This window comes from Podarcis melisellensis, assembly GCF_964234715.1.
Source record: "Podarcis melisellensis genome assembly, chromosome: 15".
NCBI lineage: Eukaryota > Metazoa > Chordata > Lepidosauria > Squamata > Lacertidae > Podarcis > Podarcis melisellensis.
In genome coordinates, this window is record NC_138532.1 from 12,930,640 (window position 1) to 12,956,556 (window position 25,917).

The window sequence follows — 25,917 nt, forward strand, 5'->3', positions numbered from 1 at the left end:
CCTTCCCAAAGCCCAGTGCCTCTATTATCTGGATTGGGGAAGGCAGCACAAGGGCAGGGGTGGGGGCACCAACTATTGCTGAGGGCTGCCCAAAAAGGCCTCGGGGGGCCACATGTGGCCCTAGGTCTGCACACTGGACAACACTGCTGTAGAGTGATAATAAGTCAAGTTGACTCGCTAAGTGGGATCATAGCTTGAAGGCTCTCCATGGTTGAAAGCTGGCTGGTGTCTAGTATGTATAGTGGAGATTGGGCCTAACTTAGGCTCATTCATTTCAATGGGTCTCCTCTGAGTAGAGCTTAGTTGGCTACAATCCACCCCACCCTCGGCCATTGTATCCTCACAGCAGTCCTCTGAAGTAGACTCACCTGAGAGGTAGTGACGGACTCCATGATAACAATGCACAAAGTTTTCTTAAAAAAAACAATCAAACAGTATTTTGCAATATTTATTTATTTAGAAAACGTATAAACCGCTTGCTCAAAAATTAATTTTCCAAGTACAATTGCATATATGTATAAACCTAACCCAAACCCACAAACTAACGAAAAACAAATATACATAAAACCCTCATTTTTTAAACAAGCAAATGAAAATTTAAAACAAATGCAACTAGATCATGTGTCCAGACAGGCTTGATGGAAGAGAAAAGGTTTTTGGCAGGCTTCCAAAGCAGTTTAGCGAAGGTGTCTGCCTAATCTCCGCAGGCAAGGAGTTCTCACAGCACAGGTGCTGCCGCCCTAAAGGAACTACTTCTCGCAAATGTAGACAAATAAAAGGTTTGTCTACATAAATATATTCCTAAAGGCTTCCTGCTCTCTTCTCATTTGGGCTGAGAGTCACATCCCCTTCGCCCCCCAACCCAATGGATTCAGAGCCTCTGATCTGCTCCCAGGTGTTGTACCTTGACTGTTTATTAAAATGCTGTTCCCATTCCACCCCCGGCAGCTGTCCTTACTTAGGAAAGAGCCTGCTCATTTTCAATTTTCCTTCTGCACCTCTCCTGGGTCTGACGCCATCACTCATTTATTGCATTTTTTTTAATCAACAGTTTACTCAGAGCTACAATCTCTGCTTCCCAGCCCCCAATTCCATTGCGTGTTTTCTCTTTCCTTCTTCCTCCCCTTCATTTTCCTGGATTTAGAGCAACTGTCTGTCCCCCTGAATGCTGAGTTTGTGTTTCTCATTAGGAAGCAAGGGGGGAATGTATTTTCCTACTCCAAAGATTAACTACAGCCTAGTTTTCACAAACAGCAGACGGCATAGTCAATCTTTGTCTGGACTGTACTACTTCACATTGGGAGGGGGGCTCGTTTAACTAAATGCTTCTCCATACCCCCAACTCCCCTTCTTTCCTGAACACAGAAAACCAGACATCCGGGAGAAGGGTTTGTAGCCTAATCATCTTCCAGAAAGGTTAGTTTTCTGTGTATCAGACTCCTTTCCATGGGGAAACATTTTGTCATGTTTCCCCACCTCCACCTGCATTCTGAAGTGGTTCATTCCAAAGACTTAGGTTTACTTCCTTGGCTGCTGTTTGCAACAATCCCATGAGTCCCATTAGCGAATTGCTCCATTCGTGATTTCCCTTTCTCTTTTTAAATGAAACGTGTAGGCGTGACAATATCACAGCTCTCTTATCGACCCAAAGTGTTACTATTCTGAGATTCAACACAGTTGTCAATTTCCTTAATGTTTTCATTTCTATTTGGCAGGAGGAGGCCGGCCCTACCATTAGGTAGCCGCAATGAGGATGAGGCAGCTGCCTGGGTGGTGTTAGGGTGCATAGGTGAGGTGTTGCAGGACGGAGCTGTGTGTAAGTCATGGGGACCACCCCCTGTCTCCTAAGTTTACTTGCTACCCTCAGGTAATGGAGGTAATGTAATGGGGGACTTCAATTACCTGGATATTTGTTGGATGTCAAACTCAGCCAAGAGCATAAGGTCAAACAGATTCCTCACTGGCCTTGCAGACAACTTCATTGTCCAGAAAGTGGGAGAAGCAACAAGAGGAACAGCCATTTTAGATCTGGTCCTAACCAATGTTGATGACCTGGTTAGTGGGGTAGAAGTGGAAGGATCATTAGGCGCGAGTGATCATGCTCTTCTGAAGTTTACTATACAGCGGAAAGGAGCAGCCAAGCATACTAGGACTCAATTTCTTGACTTTAAGAAAGCCGACTTCATAAAACTTAGGGAAGCGCTGGGTGAGATCCCATGGACAGTAATACTAAAAGGAAAGGGAGTTCATGATGGCTGGGAGTTTGTTAAGAGGGAGATAGTAAAAGCACAACTTCAGGCAATATCAATGAGACGGAAACATGGAAGGTGCCTAAAGAAGCCAGGGTGGCTATCTAAAGAACTTTTAACTGAGTTAAGATTAAAAAAGGATGTGTACAAAAAATGGAAAAGGGGGGAAACCACCAAAGAGGAATTCAAACAAATAGCCAGCACGTGTAGACACAAAGTCAGAAAAGCTAAAGCACAGAATGAACTCAGGCTTGCTAGAGAGGTTAAAAGCAACAAAAAAGGCTTTTATGTCACATAGAGGAGGGAGAAAGGTTGTTTTCTGCTGCTCCAGAGAAGCGGACATGGAGCAATGGATCCAAACTACAAGAAAGAAGATTCCACCTAAGCATTAGGAAGAACTTCCTGACAGTAAGAGCTGTTCGACAGTGGAATTTGCTGCCAATGAGTGTGGTGGAGTCTCCTTCTTTGGAGGTCATTAAGCAGAGGCTTGACAACCGTATGTCAGGAGTGCTCTGATGGTGTTTCCTGCTTGGCAGGGAGTTGGACTCGATGGCCCTTGTGGTCTCTTCCAACTCTATGATTCTATGATTCTAGGTATAGTGTAAGATTGTGCCCCATCACTAGGGATGAAGTAAGAATCAGCTATTGATCCAGTACGGTCCCACCTGCACTATACATCTAAAGCAGGATCATACTGCTTTTAACTGTAATGGAACTGTAGTTTCTCACAGGTGCAGAGAATTGTTATGAAACACATTTTCCCCTTCCAGAGCTGCAATTCCCAGAATTCCCTGAGATGAGGGATTGATTTTACTGTAAATCCACTCTGGGAAAGGAATAGGGGTCATCTAATTACTCTCAACACCAGGGGTCAGCAACATTTTTCAGCTGTGGGCTGGTCCACCGTTCCTCAGACCATGTGGTGGGCTGAACTATATTTTGAAAAAAAAAATGAACAAATTCCTGTGCCCCACAAATAACCCAGAGATGCATTTTAAATAAAAGCACACATTCAACTCATGTAAAAACACCAGGCAGGCCCCACAAATAACCCAGAGATGCATTTTAAATAAAAGGACACATTCTACTCATGTAAAAAACATGCTGATACCTGGACAGTCCATGGGCTGGATTGAGAAGGCAATTGGGCCGCATCCAGCCCCCGGGCCTTAGGTTGCCTCCCCCTGCTCAACACTCTTAAGAAACTACAGTTGGAAAGAAGGTACAGTCCCTACCAGAAAAGATTAAACTGATGGATGATGCAGAAATGGCAAAATGGGTCAGACTGTGATGATGTGATCTGTGTTCCTGCTCCCTTTGCTGTCCAAGTGATTACCGCTGATAGGCAACTTCACAGCCCCTTCAAATAGGGGTCAGTCCTCTGTAAAGTAGGAGTTAAGTTGGAGTTCTCAAGCTCGGAGGGTATCAGTTTCATCACTGTGTCATAGTATATGTTGATAGAACAGTTATTGTTAATTCGCTGAATTTTACAGCCAATGGGAAGAACTATTGAAATCACTCTCACTGAATTAACAGATTAACAGTTTTACTTAATTATTTGTCAGTACTGTTTGGATATGAAAATTGGTTTTTAAAAATGGTTCTGTTTTTTGATAAATTGTCCCATTGAATAGTAACATTTCTCCAACATTTCTCTGATGAAAATTGAGACATAATAGATGATGATGATGATATTTATGCCCCACACATCTGACTGAGTTGCCCCAGCCACTCTGGGCAGCTTCCAACATATAAAAAAATAAAATAAAACATTAAACATTAAAAAAAAAACCTTCCCTATAAAGGGCTGCCTTCAGATGTCTTCTAAAGATTGTATGTATATTGGTATCTGAAGAAGTGTGCATGCACATGAAAGCTTAAACCCAGAACAAACTTAGTTGGTCTCTAAGGAGCTACTGGACAATTTTTTAATTTTTATTTATTTATAAAGATTGTATAGTTATCTCCGTGGCTCAAGGGTAGCATAACTCCATACCCTCCAACATTTCTCCAATCAAAACAGAGACATCCTAAGAAAAACTGTGACATTCTGGGATCAAATCAGAAACTCGGATAGCTCCTGTAAATCTAGGACTGTCCCTAGAAAATAGGGACACTTGGAGGGTCTGCTATCATTTTGATATTTTACATTCATACTCACCACTCACCCTGATTTTCCTGTTAGCTGCCTTGGGCTTCCCTTGGGAAGGAAAAACAGGCTGCAATCTGCAAACAAAATGGAAATACAGAAAACTACCTGAGCATACGGCCAGGAGGTTATCTTGTGATTTGCTGAACCACAAACCTTGTCAACTTGCTTCCATTTTGTTAACCAAATGATAACCCTGCTTTTAGTTTGGGATGCTTTGTGCGCTCTCTCTCTCTCTCTCTCTCTCTCTCTCTCTCTCTCTCTCTCTCTCATTTTTTGCTTTTCCTCTAATGCAAGGAAGTGACTCACTGCTCCCAGCTGGGAGCCACAGAAATTGGACACTTCCCTTCCAAAAGGCCTCCATCTTCTTATGCGCTTCAGGGGACTATATAGCAGCTGCACCCCTATATAAGACTCTAGAGGGAAAACGGGAAGAATGTGCATTTTTTAAAAGGAGATATCTTTGTCCTGTTAAATCAATGCACTTGGAATAAAATGTGTCATTCCCCTCCCCCCGCCACATCTCCAAAAAAATAAAGAAGCCCGCAGTAAAATACCACAAAGGCCAAGAGCTGGAACTCCAAAACCATGCTATTTTTGATTAAACGCTGTCCCAGCTGCCTCCTTGCACATTCATGGCAGCTTATTATGACACATCTGGAGGACTGTTGTGAGAGCCGGCCATTCTGTGACTAAACAGGGGCTTAGCAGGCTGGACCCATTTACACAAAGAATAACAGAGGGTTTGTATCTGAGCCAGTGAGATATCTACCCAAGCTTCACGCCATTAATTAACAAATGGAACAAGTCATGTTCAGGCGCACAGGCGCACAGGTCGTTGGTTTGCCCTCTAGTGGCAACTGTGACAGTTTCATATTTCTTACTGCAGGAAATACATGTCACCTTATATTACCCAGAATTCTTAGGACAGGAAGTCAGGTATGCCTATGTGGGAAATGCAGCAAAATGAAGCCATGTGTGTTACTATCCATGTCGGTGTTGGTACTGATATTTCATGTACAGTGGTACCTCGGGTTAAGTACTTAATTCGTTCCGGAGGTCCGTTCTTAACCTGAAACTGTTCTTAACCTGAAGCACCACTTTAGCTAATGGGGCCTCCTGCTGCTGCCGTGCTGATTTCTGTTCTCATCCTGAAGCAAAGTTCTTAACCTGAGGTAATATTTCTGGGTTAGCAGAGTCTGTAACCTGAAGAGTATGTAACCCAAGGTACCACTGTATATCAGTGCACTAGCGCTAGTGATTGCCAGGCCACTGGGTCTTTCCTTAGGAATACAGCTTCTGTGGGGAGGTTTTGAAACATAGGCATGTATCTAATGCACATCCAACCTGCATGCTTTAAGTACTCCATTGGTATTGCCTTCCTGGAATTATTTAGAATTTTATTATTACGGTCACAGATCAGTTCCAGCTCACTTACAATATCAGGAAATCATAAAACACAACAGGAATACATTGAATTGCACTTGGATATAACAGAGACAATTCAGATATAGCGGCAGTTAAAAATACATATTAAATCTTGATCACGAAAATATAACCTAAAATTGTCATTTAAAACCTTAATCATTTTGGTAGTACAGCTTGTTCCCTAAGTTTTATGGCAGTCGCACAGAATTTGGCCACCCTTAGCGTGATCTCTAGATCCTTGTCCTCTACCAGTAGTTTTAGACAATGAAGTTCAGACCCATTTGCACCTACACACACAATCCTCATCTGTCCTCCATGCATCATCTCAAGTCCACATCTAACACTTTTGAATGGGGCTCAAATCTTCAGAGAACATGCTCTGGCACTATTCTGTGTATGGCTCTCTTCCCAATGACGACTTAGAAGAGGAGAGGACCTCTCCAAGAAGACAATTACAAGTTGAGAGGAAAATCCTTTTGTATTACAGGAACTGATGTCTCTTCCTCCAAAAGATCCAGACTGTATGAACTCTTGCCAAGTAACAGGTTCTGCCTTTGGGAGGAAGCAATATCTTCCTTTAAAAATAATCATGAAAGAAGCTGCTTTCATTTGAGGAAACACACGTGTGTTTGTCCCTGGCCAACAAGGAGCCTTGAAAATGAGTGCTGCTCTAATGAGGCTTTCATGAGCCCAGAACGTTTCATTGCTTTCTGGAAGAACAGTCATCTTTTAAACCAGGGACTGGGAACCTGCGGCACTCCAGTTATCAGACTCCACCCCCTCATCAGTCCTAACCAGCATTGCCAATAGTAAGAGATGATGGGAGTTGAAGGCCAATCATATTTGGAGGACTGTAGTTTCCCCATCACAGAGCTAAACACAACCATGTTTTGAAAGAGTCAAAGCAACTGGCTGGGTGGATCTTGGTGCATCTTAAAAAAATATTGTCTGTTCTTTACCACGTGACAAATCAAAGTTTCCTTTTGATTCTGTAGAATCTTTGAGCTTATATGAATGTCTGTTTTACCAGACCTTCTACACGAATGAGTAGGTGTGAGGTGAAATTCTCCTCATTGCTTGGCAAACAGAATGGAGAATAAACAACCGAATCACCCTAAAGTTAGACTGTTCAGCCCCAGATTATTCGGACTTTTGTATGGGCTCATGAAAGGAGGCTTCAGAGGACAAGTTTTCTGGAGAGAGCGCTGGAATGGGATTCTCTTACTAACACAACAATAATTTTACAATAAAAGTTCTTGCTTTCTCTAATTTGAGTTCAAAACCAAACCAAACCTGACTAGGCCTCATCAAGATAACATGTTGGTTCCATATTAGCTTGAAATGACAACTGGGATAGTTGGAAGTATGGATCTGTCCTATCATCTAGAATTGGACATCACAGCCTTGTTTCCTTCCTCTCACTCCAAATAGTTTCCGATTGCCCTGGGACATCTCCGACCTCTCTGCCTCTTATTACCGGCCTGACAGAAAGGCATGTGTTTCATCTCAGACTTGCAAGAACTTTGTCTCAAATTGGAGCCAGAGTTGAGCTATTAGCATAAAGTTCATGCATTTTTGGCTCATAGGAACGTGGATGGTGGTAGAAGGAGCAGAACTAAGCCAGAAGGATTTTAACCATGAGCGAAGGGGGAGGGGGAGTGAATTCTACACTCCATTAGTGAAAATCCTACTTCAATCCCAGACTCTAGTAACAAATCTCTCCTGAGCTTCTGAAATCTGAAAAGTAAACCCATTCTGGTTCATAATTATAGCCCACCTTGCACAGATGCCTCTGAAGTGATATTGGTGGACTACTGATGGCTTGAGATGTAGATTTCACTTTTAAGAGTGTTATATGTTGTACCAAGGATTTCTCTAAAGTTGGGGTGGCCAGTGGGGTGCCCTCCAAGTCCCATCATCCCCAGACACAGTGAGATTTGTACTACAGCAACATCTGGAGGGCGACTTGTTGGCTATCCTGGTACTAAGTTTTGAGATAGATGAACTTCTCATAATATGAGCAGATAAGTCAATGTGGGGGAAAACCATCACTTGCTTTGTTGTGGTTGCTACAAGGTCAACCACTGGAAGATATTCCTCAAGCAATCTTTTCTTAGCAACAGTAGCAGCAATACAGGAAGGTGAACAGGAAGCACCTTGAGCAAGAGGCACCCTGACAAAAATAGTAACCTAGTTCTTCTTGAAACCCATGGGAGATGCTTTGTCCAGGGGGCATCAAAAACCTGGATCTGTCACTGTATTGTAAAATGAAGGAAGTGGGTCTTAGTCAACCTACTGCTCTTGAATACGGATTATTGGTGGTTGCATGGAATGGTCCAGCTGAACCACTTGTTCTTCATACAGTTGAGTAGGATGATGTCACAATGATAGCCATATAAGAGGATTTGACCAACACAATGCTGTTACTGAGAGCAACATGAATGAAGATGCACATCTGTTTTCACAAAGTGCTGAAAAGTAGCTGGAAATGGAAAGTGTTTGGGGCCATCGCTGAAAATGTTCACAGAGTTCTGTGAATTCATTTGACAGCCTGAAATGATGGACTCCTCAAACCCATCAGGGACGAGTGTAGGACATTTAATGGAGGTAGTGGGTGGGTTGAAAGAGGAGATGGAGCTTGCTACTTTTCCCACTCCTTAACAAATAGAAGCAATAGTAAAAAAGCATATGCAAATTGATTTGATATCTGTTATTTCTTTTACAGAGTTAAAGAGAGGAAGGGTTTTGAGCCTGTTAAGAGTCTTCTGCTTGCATTCCAGACACTGCTGTTGATAGACAGCTAGCAATATATTCCTTTTTATTTCCAATATAACCTTCTCTCTGCTGGACAGGAATGCTGACTGGCTGACGAAGGAAGGTGCTTTCATGGTTACTGTTTTCATGGAGACCCTATATCACTGCAAATTTCTCAAACAGACTTTGATGCTAACCAGAACCTTGAAGATCGTCTGCAGCAGATGCTGCTCAGCTATAAGCTACCAGTAGGATTCTGTGCTGAGGATCACTACATGTGCCCCACCAAGCTGCTATCCCAAATAGAACATGGGTAGCAGGTTTGCCAGTCCTCTTCAGACTGAGGGCAGAATCTAGGGCGAGACCAGGAGCCAAAGGGCAGAGCAGAGACTGGTGCCATTTGATGCAACTGTTTTCATGGATATCTCAGGGCTCTCCTTACTGGTCTCCAGTGCAGAATCATTCCCCTCATTTTTGTATGCTTTAAAAACAGATTTATTATGGTGGGTTTTGACTCTTGGTTTATTTGGGATTGTGTTCAGCTAAGGGTTAGGCATGGTGCAATTTTTCTAGAAAAAGAGGTGTCAGAGCTCACCACGAATTTCTCCCTTGTTCTATTAGAATGGCAATGGCACCCACCTGAGAGGTACCGGAGCTGAGATCCTGTGAGCTCTGGCTGAAAAAAGAAGAAGTCCTGGTTAGGCAGATCATCTCATCAGCACAAGGAATTCTTCTTGCGTAATGGAACAGTCTCCTCCTCTCCTCCCCCACCATGCACCCCCTAAATCTGAGTTCCCCAAACCATCCTGAACAGATTTGGGTAGTGCATGGGGAATGCATGGGGGGCAAAGGGGGAAATCCCATTGTGTTAATCCTTGCACTAGCACAACTATTTAGTTAAATATCACCCTTGATGTTTACCTCTTGGTGACTTTTTCCAAGAAGGAAAGGCCAGAAAAACATGCTCAAAATCAGGGAAAGATGCCTTGGCAGTGGAAAAATAGCTTTCTCCTTGCTTCTGCCTCCCAAGATCTGCAGTGTTCACTGCCAGAAGCAGCATTTGTCCAAATAACAGTTGCTAGGAATCACAAGTGGGGAGGGTATGTTGACTCTGGTCCTGTTTGCAGGCTTCTCAGAGGTATCTGGTTGGCCATGGTGAGAACAGGGTTCTGGACTAGACGTGCCTTTGGCCTGATCCAGCAGGGCTCTTCTTAACCACCGTGGACATGGGAAACTCCTGTGCTTGCTTGTGGGGGCTGCCTGCCCGTGAAAAGTGCTCTGTTCTGCGCCAAGCGAAGGGGCTTCTGACAGCAAAGTAAACGGTGTCAGGCTGAGTTTACACAGCACCAAATCAGCAGCTCTTTAGTATGTTTATCATTTCCTTCCCACTGAGTTAGCAGAGAGTCACTGAACCATGGGAGATCCTCTTCACACTTCATATACAGAAATGCTCAGCTTTTGCTATGCCATTCGCCTCCTTTGATTGAATCCAGGAGGGCAGAGCAGCCGGATTAGGGCAATCCAGTGTCAGAGGCGAGATTTGGGAAATGATTTTGCAGAAACCCCCAAGTCAACAGATTAGACTCAGCAAGAGGATTGGAGGGGCCGATCAATTACGGATGCAATACTGTAATAACAGAATAATTTAATTTATATGCTGTTTATATGCCGAAAAAGCTTATAAAGCAGTTCTAAGTTCCCCTGTCTTCAGGTCTTGTTTTTGTTACAATTTAGGGCAGCCTTCCTCAACAAGGTGCCCTCCTGATGTTTTGGGACTCCAGTTCCCATAGTCCCAACCAGCATTGCCAATCTCAGGGATACTGGGAGCTGTAGTCCATAAGGGCAGTAGATTGTGAGAGGCAGGGGGAGTATGACTTGACAGGCTGACATCCAAATGTGGCTGGTGAAGCAACTCATTTTAGGTTATCGTGCCTATTGGTCTATCCTAAATGAATCATGATCTATTGTTCTGACATCCACATGACACTTAACAAAGAGCAGGTATGACATACTCTCCTCCAAAGAGGCTTACAATCTGAAAACAAACACAGGGAAACCATAGAGGAGGCGTCCTCCAGATGTTGTCGGACTACAACACCCATCACCTCTGGCCATGCTGGCTGGGGCTGATGGGTGTTGTAATCGAACAACATCTGGAGAGCCCAACATTGACCACCCCTGTGAGAGGCGAAATGGAGACATGGGTAGGCAGGAGATGTGGTTATTTCAATTACCCATACTTTGGCTTAGTTACAGCAAGGTACAGGGACCAAGGGGAATGGCCCAAAGCCTTCCTGGAAAAGATGAGCTTTAGGAGGAGCTTAAAAGGAAATAGGGTGGACATATCAAGAGATCTGGGAGACAGGTCTGGGCATAAGGGGCAGCAATAGAAAACGGGTAGGGTCATTTCAGGGAGTAAGACTCAGGATTTCCCATGTTCATCTATCATTGAAAACAGAAGAATAGATTTTGGTACCCTCCCTGTAATGTCCCTCATGAGTCATTGATTTGGGGTTGATGGTTTGACTTAGTTTTCTTTTTACTGTTTCTATTATGTTGTTTTTTTATGCTGTAACTTGCCCTGGACCTTTTTTGTGAAGATCACGTAAGTAATACAAATAATAGCAACAAAAATAAACAAATGGCACACCTCCTTCCAATATCAGCTTGAAGACCGTGGCTCAGTTTGCCTTCCAAGACTTGCTCTGGTGAAGGGACCTTGGAACAATTTCAGCGTTTCAACCTGAGGCACCGCTTTCTAAATTGTTAACAAATTTCTTGTTGTGCCATAAAACTTTCACGGGCTAGAGTCCGCCTCCTCAGTTGAATGAAGTAAGCACCCCAGTTTGGGTAAACGCCTGGCTGAAGCAGACCCTCAAGCACATGCCGTGATACACGTGCAAGTCTTTGAGGTGCCACAAGACTCTTTGTTGTTACTGCTGCTGCGGTAGAATAACACGACTACTAAAGGTAAAGGTAAAGGTACCCCTGCCCGTACGGGCCAGTCTTGACAGACTCTGGGGTTGTGCGCCCATCTCACTTAAGAGGCCAGGGGCCAGCGCTGTCCGGAGACACTTCCGGGTCACATGGCCAGTGTGACATCGCTGCTCTGGCGAGCCAGAGCTGCACACGGAAACGCCGTTTACCTTCCCGCTGGTAAGCGGTCCCTATTTATCTACTTGCACCCGGAGGTGCTTTCGAACTGCTAGGTTGGCAGGCGCTGGGACCGAGCAGCGGGAGCGCACCCCGCAGCAGGGATTCGAACCGCCGACCTTTCGATCAGCAAGTCCTAGGCGCTGAGGCTTTAACCCACAGCGCCACCTGTGTCCCATAAACACGACTACTACCCCTCTGGAAATTCGAAATTGTCAGCCTTGACGGATGGGGGAATCTGGGAGGCTGTACACAGAACACGACAGAAGAACTTGTTTGCAACAGACCCTGGTGGCGGAAGCACGACTGTTCTGACATCCAGTTGGCTGCAACAAGCCAGGTTTGCTTGGCCTTGTACTCTGATTTAATAAACTCTGAAAGGGTTGGGTTGTTGTTTTTGCATCAAAAACCCTCTTGATCTCCCATAGCAGGCTTCCCCGTCTTCCTTTCAGAGCCAGGGGACTGGAAAGGAACGGTCTGTGTGTGTGTGTTTGTAAGGGGGGGGGGAGAGCCCTCCTCAGTGAATAACAAGAGCAGAGAAAGAAGCGCCGGAGGGTTTTACTATGAATTTTTGATGAACAGAAGGAGAAACTGCCCCCTTCAAGTAGAGCTGGGTGCAATGTCAATAGTGTTGGTTTAAGTAATTTAGCATGGTTCAGTGGCTTTCTGAGAGCGTCTTGTATTCAGCCTGGGCCTCTCTAACAAGTCTCTTTTGCTCTGGGCTCCCTCATGCCAAAGCCCTTAACAATAGTCGCTTTCAGGGCCTGGCAGTCTATGGAGTGCTTGTCTTTTCTGTATCCTAACCCCGCCGAGTCCGCCAAAGTGGGAGTTCAGCTCGAAGCAGGCCCATCCCTTGTGCTCTCCCGCTTGGCAGTGGCAAAAACTAATGGCCCTTTTAAGAGAGGACAGGTCAAGTTTACTCCCAGACAGGGCTAACCTCAGCTGTTTCTCTCCCCTCCCCTTCCTTCCACCAAACGCACGCACACTTCGCTGCTCCCGACTTCATTATTGCTGGGAATTAACTTGCAGCTATTCTCTGTCAGGGTGGCCAATGGGAGAGCAAAAGCATCAGGTACCCTGGACACTGGAAGCACTGGCTTTCTCACTTGCTGGCCCTGACCAGGAGGCTTGAGCAAAGTTAGACAGAGGAATCTAGATAACACATGCATACATACCTATGTGCGCAGCATGCACGACTCAGCTTAGAGAATCTGATCGGTGCATTTGTTAAGAGAACAGAGTAGCTTAATACCAGGGATGGAGGAATCTCTCCATTCTGGTTCCTCGTCATCTGCTGTTTTTTACAACCTTGAATCCAGCTCGCCCATTTCTGCATCAATTTGTGTTTTTTTTAAAAAATCTCCTTTTCAGCGAAAATTCAGTTTTTTACATGCATCTGCCCTATGCATGTTTGTACTGTACATGGTTTCGTCTAGTATATGTATTCCTGAAAGCAATTTGGGGCTTATCCACACTTCCCCCTGGAAAAGCACCACCAATAGTGCTCCCCTAGATGATCTCAGTGTTTGGCTTGGGACATGCTGGACAAAGTGGTTCTTAAGGTATCTTAAGGTTCTTAAGAACCTTGAACCTTGCTTGGTAGGAGGTGGGAAGCCCATCCTGACCTTTTAATGCCACTGTCATGTGTTGGAGGTCCTCTGTTCCCATCACCAGTCTAGCCACAACATTCTGCTCTAGCTGAAACTTCCAGACTGGACCCAGGAGCATCCCCAAAGAGCTCTGGAAGCTGAATGCAGAGCTGCTGTGCTCACACAGCTGGTGCTGCTGGGGCTCCTTACATAAGAAGTCTGCAGGATCAGGCCATCTCATCTAGAGCAATGCTTGAGAAATTGGAGGTCTGCAGATTTCAGCATGAACTGGTCTGATCCACACCACAGGTTCCACACTTTCCAAATTGGGGGGAAAGGCCATTTAAATAATGCAATAAATTGATGGCCTGATGAAGATTAAACACCTTCATCTGAGAATCATGATAGCATCATTTTTTTTAAAAGAGCAGCTGTCACTGTAAGTTGCGCTGTTCTCTTTCCACCCCCCCCCCTTTCCAGGCTACACAAGATAAAGCTCAGGCAAGGGAGCAATTAGGCTACAGACAAAAGCCATGAACATTTTTAGACTAAATTATTTGCTGGGGCGGGGAGGGGGGGGGAGCAAACCGGGATTTCAAACTAATGAGAGACTTTCCCTACCCTTTGGCAGCCAGTATGGCTGCTTTGCAAATGACCCTCTGACCTTGTGAAGTCCAAAGGACTCCTAGATGCCCTTCCCCTAAGATTACGAGCAGCTTGGCCTGAAATCATTAGGGGAATTTTCCCAGCCACGTTGAAGAGCACCTGCCAACAATTAGAGGATCTATCTCCATTCTGTTCCATACATCTCTTCCTTCAGATTCCCCCCTCACTTTCATCTTTCAACCAAAAGAAGAAGCTGCAGAAAGGTATTGGACATTGATGTTCTCCTTTTATCAGCCGCAACCAAGCCCTCCCTGGGAATGTCAAACTCCATTTTTCTAGGAATTGTAATGACTCAGAGCTTGCACACATGCTAACTCTTATCCTGCGGTATATGGGTTTTAAGAAATACCTTTCCCCATACAAACCTTTCTCAGCCTCAAGGCTGAAGGTTTTGTGCTCTGTCCTGTGGATCTTTTGACTTAGGGGGCCTGGTGGGCAAGCATGACAGGCAGAGCCTTTTTGCCTTGGCCCCTAAAATGTGGAACAACCTACTGGGGTAAATCCACAAGGTCTCCTTCCTTATTGCATTTACACTGACACTGAAGCCCTATCAAAACATATTGTGCTGAAGGGATGTAAATCTGCATAGCAGTGATCTTGCCAAGAATCAGGTATAGACATATGGGATCTGGTTGCTTTGCCAGTGACATCATCATCATCATTATTATTATTATTATTATTATTATTATTATTATTATTATATTTTCCAGCCCTTTGGGGAACTTCCATACTGTCACTATTTTGATCACATACTTACAAATCAAGGTTGCATAATGAAGTCAATTTGGAGCTCTAGTGCAACAAGCTCATGTTGGTTTGTGATAAGGAAAGTTGCAGGACAATGCAGTGGAAATTGTGGGATAATGCTTGTTTTGATGTCACAACTTCAAGCTTACCTGAAAACAAACAGGAGTGAGTGCTCATTAAATAGCCAACATCTTCGAATTTCCCTGCAAACCATTCAGGATGAATGCTCAATAAACAGGTCATGTGGAAATTCAGTGTGTTTCTAGACTTGCAATAAAGCAAGCAATCTCTGCTAAGAGGCTAGAAATGTGAGGCATTGCATAGCCAGGGAATGAGGATGGTTTTGTTACATGTAGCTGTTTTTTCCCCTGTTCTTTCTGTCCCTCTTTTGAGTTGTCAGGTCACTTGCTGAGAAATAAGAGACAACCAGAGCTGCTTCTATCCCATTCCACCCAGATCCCTTTGTCTCCAAGTCCCTGAAGCATGCTTTGCCTAGTCAGCTCCTACTTCTCTTACACTGCTAAAATCATACACAGCATGCAAACTGGGAACTCTATGCACAAAGCACAAGTTTTACATGCCTGACACCCCTGGTTCAAACCAGTTAAAAAGAATCAGGTAGCTGATGATGGGTATTGTATGTGAGAGAAAGAGGGGGGGAGAGAGAGATTATATATTTCTTACTATAGAATAAAAATATAAATGTGTCATCATACTGGAGTTCTCTTGATTACCAATAGGTGGTGCTTGGGTGGGTAGCCCAAGCAAGCTGCAGCGAGATTGTCACAACAGTGCAGGGAGAAAGAAGGTGCTCAGAAGGTAGCCAGGTGGCCTTGGGCTCTGGAGCAGTGGTGGTGGTGGTAGTAGTAATAATAGTAGTAGTAATAGCAGTGCCATGAGATGTAAAGGCATGAAGAAGGTGCCCAGAAGCAGCAGTGAATCCCTTTTAATATGCCAACAAAAGCCTGGTTGTAATCTACTCTGTGCCTGTAAATTTCATCCACTTTGGCCAAAAGGGGAAAATGTGACATAGAGAATGGGGAAACAGGGAGCTTTATGTTCTACAGAGTGGCTCAGAAGCCAAATTACAGATAAAAAAGGAGAGTGCACAGAACGACTCAGAAACAGATCTGATTTTTTATTTATTTAAAGAATGCACAGGTACAGGAAGATGAATCTTGGGACCTAGGTTCATCTCCTAATAAAAGGGTGCATGCCGGTTTGTGGGAGACTGAAGATGGAACAATGGGAGAGAACTCTCCCTGAAACCTTGAAGGCTGCTGCCAGTCAGAAAAGACAATACTGATTAGGCTAGATTGACAACTAGTCCAACCTGGTATAAGCTTTCCAGGGCCAGTCATGCAATGCAGCAAGGTGAAGCAACTTACTTAAGTGGCACCCAGATGCAATGGATGAAAGCTAGAACTGGTATCTCAGTGGGTTAGCAAACCTTAAAAGGGTGGTATTTGGACTGTGTGTCAATCAGCAAAATGTCTTGCACTCACACTACAGTTTCCTATGTCATGGCTTACCCTCAAAGTATCAGAGGAGCAAGCCAGACCTGCAACAAAATATTGCAGTGCCAAGAGCTGTTCTAATAAGATAAGTTACACCTCGTGCTCAGTTTTCCATCCTCTTCCCAGGGATGTTAGAAAATTCTGTTGGAAATCAGAGTAGAAATTGTCACAATTTGAATGTTCATCCAAGGTCAGGGATGAAATCATGCATGTGAATAGGGGCGACATTTCCAGTCATTTTTTTTATATAATTCTGCAATCCGATTCTGTGTAGGTTTCTGGTTTTTGTATGTATTTATATTCCAAAAATACATATTTTTGATGTTTCCCTTTTACTGAAATGTATTGAGGTTTATTATGTAATTATGTTTGTTTTGGCCATAGTTGATAGTGAGATCAATAACATAGGCGGAAACCAAAGTGCAGTGGAACAGAAATGGTGCTGATTGCAGAAAGCAGAAAACAGGCCAGAAATAGCTGCCTTGGGATCCCCCAAACCCCACTGATAGCTCCCCCTTGTGTGCAGATGATGCCATTGGTAGCTACCTAAGTGATGGCACTCACACCAGGATATTGGAAACAGAGGGAATAACTGTTATAGTTTGGTGCAGTGAGCCCTGGTCCGCCTCATAAAAGCACAGTTCCCAGTAATCCTTGGGGTGAAGGAATGCATTTTAAAGCTCCAGTATCAATAGGTTCATTGAAATAATGCATACCAGTTGTAGAACCTGGGGTTTCTTGTTCCTGAAGGTGCTTCTCTCCACTGCCTTCCATTTTGTGACTGATTCAAGACCTTCTGAATGCATTGCTTCAGAATCTATAATGCGTGTCCTACAGCAATCTAGGATTTTGCTGGTAGTCTTAAAACTAAGCCCCACATGCTTGTAGTAGCTCTGTTTGGGGAAAGGAGTCAATGAGCTAATATTACACATGTAGGATATTACTAAAACTAACTGTTGCCTCATTAGTGAAAATAAAATAAACAGGCCAATTTAAAAAGAAAGGGAGAAAGAAAGAGAGAAAGAGGGAGGAGAAACGAACCATCCCAAAGATAACAATATAAATAGTTCCACTTAACACTAATCTGCAAATCCGTCTTACAGATGTCTCGCATTTGGGTGGATGATTTTTAAGAAGCCTGTGAGAATTTACAGTTGAGCGGGGTGGAATAAGACTTTGTAGAGAAAGACAGCTGGGGAGCAGGTGAGAATGGAGTTTGCCATCATTCAGGGAGCCCATTAAAATAAAAAAAGCCCAGCCAGCAGGGAAAAGCTGCTGAGGTCTGCACTTGTTCTCTGGGGCTTCTCAAACTGTTCAGCTACATGTGGGTGTTGGAATGGCCTCTTTCAACTCCCCTCGTTCTCCCCCTTGGCAAGGTTTAGGCATTTTGGCAAGCCTGCAATAGTTCCTACAGCAGCTGAGCCTGTTGCCTCCTATTATATTTTCATTATTTTTATTTTTTTTGCAGTCAGGGCTGGGTGAAATGGTGGATAAATGAACTCCCACCATTCTTGACTGCCCTTAGGTCCGCAGCTTTCTTAACGATTCCACCTCGTTGCTGTCCATTATCGCTGAAGATCCATTTGAGAACACCTTCTCACTGAAGGCTTTGTGGAGGCAACAGTCAGGAAGCTAGACAAAAACTTTATTGGTCCCTCTGAAAGAAGAACAGTACAGTAACAGGAAATTCCTGATGGCTAAACTATACAAGTGCCCACACCACCTTTTCTTTTCATTCAGGTCTCTCTAAAGGCCGAGCTTTTCCAATAAGCTCTTGCTGACCCTTCCTCCTTGGAGCCAGTGTGGTGTGGACCAATGGTGGGGAAGCTTTCTCAGCTTGAGTGCCACGTTGTGTTTGGGCAACCTTCTGAGGGCCATGTGTCAGTGGTGAAGGAGGCCAAAGGCAGAAGTGGGAGGAGCAACACATATAAATTTTACCTTTGTATGGTGATCTAGTTTCTGCATCCACCCACATCCCTCTCTCCCCACCATCCAGACAAGCAAGCGGTATTGGCAGAGTTCAAGGACACAATTCAGCCAGGCAGATACATTAAAGGTGTGATGAAGGGACAATGTTGGATGTGGTTTGAGGCTGGAGGGCTGCTATCAGGCCCTGAGATTGTAATGTAGACAAAAACATGGAAGGCTACAACCAAAGAGAACCAGCTTAAAAGCTCACAAAGTGTTATGGGCCATCACAATTTGAGCAGTGATCTGCTATGATCTTATGGTGCAAACACCATGTATCTATAGCTATGCTAACTAATAAGCAACAGAACTGAATGTCTGTATGTCTGCTCCCTGCGGCAAAAACAAGCAAGCAAGTTTGCCACCTTTTAAAACTGATCCAGCTCGTATGTTTTTAGCAGCAGCTCAGCTTATAGAAGTCAAGTACAGTGGTCCCTCGGGTTAAGAACTTAATTCGTTCTGGAGGTCCGTTCTTAACCTGAAACTGTTCTTAACCTGAGGTTCCACTTTAGCTAATGGGGCCTCACGCTGCTGCCGCACAATTTCTGTTCTCATCCTGAAGCAAAGTTCTTAACCCGAGGTAATATTTCTGGGTTAGCGGAGTCTGTAACCTGAGGCATCTGTAACCTGAAGCATCTGTAACTCGAGATACCACTATAGGTTAAACTTTCCCCATCACTTTGATCTTCATGCCAGGAAAAGCATCCTTGCCAAATTTCTTTGTGGGCCTGCAGAGTCAATGAAAATGTTGGCAACTCTACCAGTCATTCTAGCCTGGGTTATTATTATTATTATTATTTCATTTCTATACCGCTTTATGTTTTTCAGAAAAATCTTATGGCGTATTAAACATCAATAAAAACAATGCAGAATCAAACATTTCTGAAGGAAGTCAAATATAAAGTACACAGTCAAAGCAACACAATTAACGCTAAACCAAAATACTGTCTCAAAGGTTTCAAAATAAAACATTGCAAAGGAGGTCAACTACAGAAAACATACTTAACACAAAGTTAACAAAAAAAAATGATCTTAAACATTTCAAAAGAAAACATTGCTAAGTGAAGTCAAATATAGCATGCACATTTAAAACAGCAATATTAACTAGAGAATAAAATATTATAAGCACGGCACAGCTGTTTGGCAGGCACAAAAAGATGGGGCAAAAGAATCCAATACTTAGGATTTGTTGTCAGGCATGTCTCCACAGGGGCCTCTTTAGTAGAACTGGTGAGCCTGGGCCCCGCCCCCTAGGCCAGGTCAAAAAGACCTTGCAGAGAGTGGCCTTCAAGACTCACAGGCAGGCAATTAAGTCCAGTATGGGCCCCAGGATAAGCACCTCATTATTTCTAATGACTGCCCTTAACATAAGGGCCACAGTGATGCATTGAGTTTAAATTGCATGCCCGTTCATTTAGTGTGGCAATGTTATATGTGTGGTTGTGTTTATATATGCTGTACTTGGTACACAGATTGCTTGTGTCTGATGCAAATATCTATCATCTATCTATCTATCATCTATCTATCTATCTATCTATCTATCTATCTATCTATCTATCTATCCATCTGGCTATCTATCCTCCCTCTGCTCTCTGACAAATACATATTGTCATTCTCTGTTGGAAGGTGTGCACTTTGTGTGATCTGACATGATTCACTAGAAATGTTCTTCAAAGGCTTGTTTTAATCGTTCTGTTTCCATTCCACTACAGTTCAGCTTCTGCTGAAACCTATCTTATACGTCTTGCTGTCACCAATGTAATTAACTATGTAATTAACCATGCAATTAACTTCAGTGCATTTCAATAGCAGGGAAACGTCAAAAACAATGCAGAAAACAATGCAGTTATATATGTAATGTTCATTGACAAAAACAAAGGTCCGTTCTTGACCTTGGGCAGACAGGTAAATTGGAGCAATTTCTGTGTTTCCGACCGAATTATCTGATATCCTTAGCCATTGCAGACGTGGTTGTCAAGCAAGGGACCACGGAGCACAATGTTTGCCTTGCCAAGACATGCTAAAGGTGGGGGCGGAAAAGGGCTGGCTGTTTTAATTCCTGAGCTGCCAGCTGTGTCTCTGCTTCAGCTCATAAAACATATTTCCACCAAAGGAGAGCGGGCCTTCCCACTCAAAGGCGACTCTTCCCCGCTGTGTCCTTGGACTTTAATTTCCATTCCCACAGTCCGTCATGAAATTACATAACTGTGGGGGTAGAAGCGGGTCTCTGAGGAACTTAGGCCTTCCTTGTTTCTTGCAAAGTAAGGTCCACCTACGGCCAGATGGCTCGACCCTGTGAGGTTGCCAATTCTCTCTCTCCTCCTCCCATCCCCAGGCAGATCATGTGTGCCTGTAGCACAGGGATGGGGGAACTCTTTCAGTCTGAGGGCTACATTCCCCCATGAGCAACCTTCTATGGGCCACATGTGAGTGGTGAATGAGGCACAGAATGTCATTCTTTTGCATGCTGAACTGCAGCCTATTGTACCAAGTCAGACATGTCTTTCCACACATGTCTCTCTCCATTCGGGACGTGGAGCCTGGGACTTGCCGATCAGAAGGTTGACGGTTCGAATCCCCGCAACGGGGTGAGCTCCCATTGCTCGGTCCCTGATCCTGCCAACCTAGCAGTTCAAAAGCACGTCAAAGTGGAAGTAGATAAATAGGTACCGCTCCGGCGGGAAGGTAAACAGCGTTTCCTTGCACTGCTCTGGTTTGCCAGAAGCGGCTTAGTCATGCTGGCCACATGACCCGGAAGCTGTATGCCAGCTCCCTCGGTCAATAAAGCGAGATGAGCGCCGCAACCCCAGAGTCGGCCACGACTGGACTTAATGGTCAGGGGTCCCCTTTACCTTATCTCTCCATTCAGGGAAGTGAGAAGCTTTCTTACAGTCCAAGGACACATTCCAGCCAGGTAAACGAACTGGAGGAGGGTGTATTGCAGGGCCAGTAAAGGGTGTAGCCTAGGAGGAACCCTAAGGCCCAGATGGAGAAATTTGGAGGGGCACATTTGGCCCCTTCGCCTGAAGTTCCCAGCCTCTGCATTACCAGCTGCATGTCAGGCAAAAATTCAACATGTGAGGCTCTCACCATGATTTCATCTCCAGTTTCACTTGCTGTCTTTCTGCATGTCTTCAGGGCTTATGACTCTACTTCCTGAGTGGGATGGCTCTCTCACAAAACTTATAGAAAATAACTATTAGCTAGCCTGGCTCAGATCCCATGAAAGGAAACAGACGTTTCACAATTGAGATACAGGGCCAAACCACAGTTGTGTACTGTGAATGGAACTACTGACACCATTTTCTTCTTCTTCAAAAAAGTAGCAATGCTCCCTCTCCCCATTGTGACCCTGATCCAAATCCCACCACCAGCTGCCTTTTGAAGAAAATTGCATTGAGAGTTTTAATGTAATGTGTAGTTTGTCCTTTGGAGACACATCATATGACACTGACTAGTTGCTGAGGCATAAATGACAACGAATGGTGCAATCATTAATCAAGGCTTTGAACACACCATGAACTAGGTTTTACACAGAGCAGGCGCATTGAAATGAAATGATCTAACTTAGCCATGTTTGTTAATTTCAGTGGGTCTGAGTAAAATTTACCGTAGTTGAATATCACTCCCATACATTTAAACCACATGCTTTTCCTCAAAGAATCACGGGAACTGTAATTTGTTAAGGGTGCTGGGAATTGTAGCTCTGTGAGGGGCAAACTGCAGTTGCCAGGACTCTTGGGGGAACGTCATCTGGTTTAAATGTCTGGTGTGTACACAGCCTAAATCGCCGTCACCTCAAAGGACCACAGTCACAGATTTGGCAGGCTATGACAAGATATTCAGCCTTCCTCCTTTCTCCAACTTTTGGCCATGTGCCAGTGGTGAAGGAGGCTAGAGACAGAAGTAGGAGGAGCTATGCACATTAATTTCACCTTTGTATGGTGAGCTAGTTTCTGCACCCACCCACACCCCTCTCTGCACATCCCTCTCCCTCCACATTCCACATTCCTCTGCCTCTACCCAGACAAGCCTGAGGTATTGCCAGAGTTCAAGGAGACAGTCCAGCCAGGCAAATACATTAAAGGTGTGGTGAAGGGACAAAGTGGAGTGTGGTTTGAGGCTGGAGGGCTGCCACCAGGCGCTGGACCTGAGATTGTAGTGTAGACAAAAACATGGCAGGCTACAAACAAGGAGAACCAGCTTAAAAGCTCACAAAGTGATTTGAGCCATCATATTTTGAGCAGTGATCTGCTATGACCTTATGGTGCAAGACACCATGTATCTATAGATATGCTAACTAATAAACAACAGAACTGAATGTCTGTATGTCTGCTTCCCGCATTGAAAGCAAGCAAGAAAATTTGCCACCTTTTTAAAGAGATCTGCATCTCTTCTCACAGGCCAGTTCTCCTCCCAGCTTCCCTTCCCCATCAGGCTCCCTGCTTTGTCAACACCATCCCTTTCCCATGCCTTCCTTACATCTTTCTCCACTTGTCATTTTCATTCCTCATTTCATTCCTTGGACCATCCCCTCTTCGAAACTTTCACCTGTGCTCCATCTCCTAACCTGTTGCCTCTCTTCTTCCAATCCAACCCACATTTGCCATCTCGGTTCTCTCCTTCCACCCTCCTCCCCATAGCCTGTTGCTTCCCTTTCGTGACATCAGAGCAGATGGAGCACCACAGCTTCCTTGGCAAGGTGGCATGGATCACACCACAGCCAAGTAGATTAAGTAGCCATAGGGGCAAATGAGAAACAAAGCCAGGAGGACAATGAAAGGTTGGATGGCATGGTGGGACATCGCTCACCTGTCCTCGAGTCGGTTACTTTGCTGCTGCTTATCAGGAGCCACAAGGGGCGGAACATGGTGATGGAGAGGTTAGCATGGTACATGCATTCCAGATAAACCAATCTCACTGCTCCCTTGCCCCATCACCCTCTACATCTTGGTAAGCAGCAGCAACGCAACTGAATGGAGGTCAGGTGAGCAGGACCCCTCCTTTATAATGTCATCCACTATAAGGGAAACAGCCGCAAGAAAGAATATAGTCACCAAAAAATGTGGATGTTTTCTAGTACAGAAAATCCACTGTGGGTGATGCATTTTGATAAAAGAATGAAGTCAGGAATGCTGATTTGGCTCAGCCATTGTAAGGACTCAGAAAGGAAGACAAATTCTCCTCTTGCACTTCACCAAAAAGGGATGATTTTGTCCATTTCCTTTGGACAATAGGCCAGCCCTTGTCCACCCCAGGCTCTCTACATGTTTTGGACTGCGGTTCCTCTCTGGCTGGAGATGATGTTTAGCACCTAAACATCTGGAGGGTGCAAGATTGAAGAAGGCAGACACATGCCCACCAAGCACTGTAGAAATCACAAAGAACATCTGGCAGGTGCCTTGAGTTCTGCTAATACGTCAGCTTCTGGTACACGAGAAGCCACCTTGATGGGTCTTTACTTACACCTCCTGCTATCCCTGTGGCAGATCAGATCAAGCTCCAACACCCCTAAGGACATCACTGGGATGGTCCCTCCAGTCCCGGCCTTTCAAAACACTCTGCTGAAAAAGGGCCCTCTCCTCCCTGCCCTCCTCCTCCTCGCCTGCTCTCCGCAATGGATTTATAAGGAGCTCCTCGTAGTTGGCAGCTCCCTTAATTGAAACCAAACTTGTGCGTCTTTTTTGTGAACAAACATGGCACAGAAGAAAAAGAAAATGTTTTCTGTCGGCTGCCAAGGTTTTAAGTGCCTACAGGTGTCTGAGGAATGCTAATGGATGGGAGGGGGGGAGTGATGGCAGGGGGTATTGCTCTGCAGGCTGCATTTGGTTCCCATTAAGTCCCCTTTCGCTGCTCTCACTGCAGCCCCCTCCCAGCCCCTTCCTGAACCCTCCAGCAAAATGCAGCTTTCATGAGCCAATTACCATCCCCTCTCCCCAGGTCCCCAAATGAAGCTGTTGCTTTGTTAACAAAAAGCAGATGTGAAAGAGCATTGTCCCACTTACCCACTGGTCCTGCAGGGACAACAGTCTAGAGAGAAAAGCTGCTCCTAGGTTGACTCTCCCCTCCTTCAGGGGTAGGGAACATGTGGTCTTCTAGATACTGTTGAACTACAACCTCCATCTTTCCTGTCCATTGACCATTGATGGCTGGGGGTGATGGGAATTGGAGTTCAGCAACATCTGGAAGGCCACAGATTTCTCCATCCCTGCCCTACAGGACAGGGGGAAGTGAAACTTCGGTTGTCTTCTGCTTGCACAGCAGAAGGTCAGATGGGCTGCTTGTGGAAATAACCCAACTAGACATCCCTGCTCCATCCTCCAGATCCAGAAGAAAGTAGAGGGCTCAGAAAATATCACCTGCTCCATTCCTATAACCAGTCTGTGGTTCTCTCTGCCCTGCTTTCTGCTCCTCTTGAAATTGGTTTTCACATTTCTAAAATTTTGGACAAAACACCTTTTGTGGACACAAAACGTCCCAGGTTCAATCCCTGGCAGAGAGTCAAGCAGTCAAGATGGTGGCATCTTTCAAGCTTTCTTTCTCTGTAGCTTCACCATTGCCTGATCCAGATTGAGTGGTAGGTGCACAAGGCAGTTGCTGTAGTGTAATGGGATGCCAATCAGAAGGTCGGCAGTTCAAATCCCTGTGACGGGGTGAGCTCACGTTGCTCTGTCCCAGCTCCTGCCAACCTAGCAATTTGATAGCACACCAGTGCAAGTAGAGAAATAGCGGAAAGGTAAATAGCATTTCTGTGCACTCTGGTTTCCATCACCGTGTTCCATCACAGAAGTGGTTTAATTATGCTGGCCACATGACCCGGGAGGCTGCCTGTGGACAAACACCGGCTCCCGTGGACTGAAAGTGAGATGAGAGCTGCAACCCCATAGTCGCCTTTGACTGGACTTAACCATCCAGGGGTCATTTACCATGTATATATAGTGTAGAGGCATGGGTCATCCAGGGGGCTCCTGTCGGTGGGCTTTCTTCTAGTTCGTGGGCAGTTGTCAGATGCCCAGTGATCCCAAATCTTGGTGCTGGCACAGAGAGTAAAAAGACATGAAGAAACAGCAGGAACCCCGAAGCATGTATGCACAGCAATCTACAAAATGTGGAACTAAAAGAACCCTGAACTCTAAATCCAGATTGAAGTTCAGATCGGAGCATATGAGCCATCTATTTGACTTCCAGACCTGTCTCCCTCTCCTTCCCTAACTAACCCATCCCACTAGAACTGTGTGAACTGGGTCCTGGCTGAAGGCATTCTATCTGCAAACTGCCATGGTTAATAGTGCTATCTAACACATGTCTACTTGGAAGTAAGCCCCAACAAGTTTGCCTTGATTCCTCTACTCTTGAGAGAGTGAAAGTTTGCAGCTCTCAGCAATAATATCTCCAAGAAGGCTACTCCATGAGCCAAGATAAAGGAAGCTGTCTGTGCCTTGTATAATGAACCACTACAAAGGAACTCAATGAGACTCTTGCAATGATGTGAGGGCATGTGGGAAAGCCAGAGAATTTTAGAAACAAACATCTTTTTGTTCTGGTTGTTTAGATGAGGCCACACATCCACACCATATATTTAAAGCACATGACTTGCCCCAAAGAATCTTGGGAGCTGTAGTTTAATCCTCACCAGAGTCATAATTCTAGGCACCACAGTTCTCAGAATTCTTTGGGGGAAGCCATGTGAGTTTAAT

General features: G+C 44.7%; 1 long non-coding RNA gene across 1 annotated transcript; it reads right to left on the reverse strand.

The window, feature by feature from the left end:
- Positions 1-1,710: 1,710 nt before the first annotated feature.
- Positions 1,711-12,087, reverse strand: LOC309358259. The gene is made up of 3 exons (XR_014163364.1): positions 11,902-12,087; positions 11,382-11,522; positions 1,711-1,810 (listed from the first exon to the last, which is right to left on the reverse strand). It is a non-coding gene; the product is annotated as an uncharacterized lncRNA (long non-coding RNA).
- Positions 12,088-25,917: the final 13,830 nt, after the last annotated feature.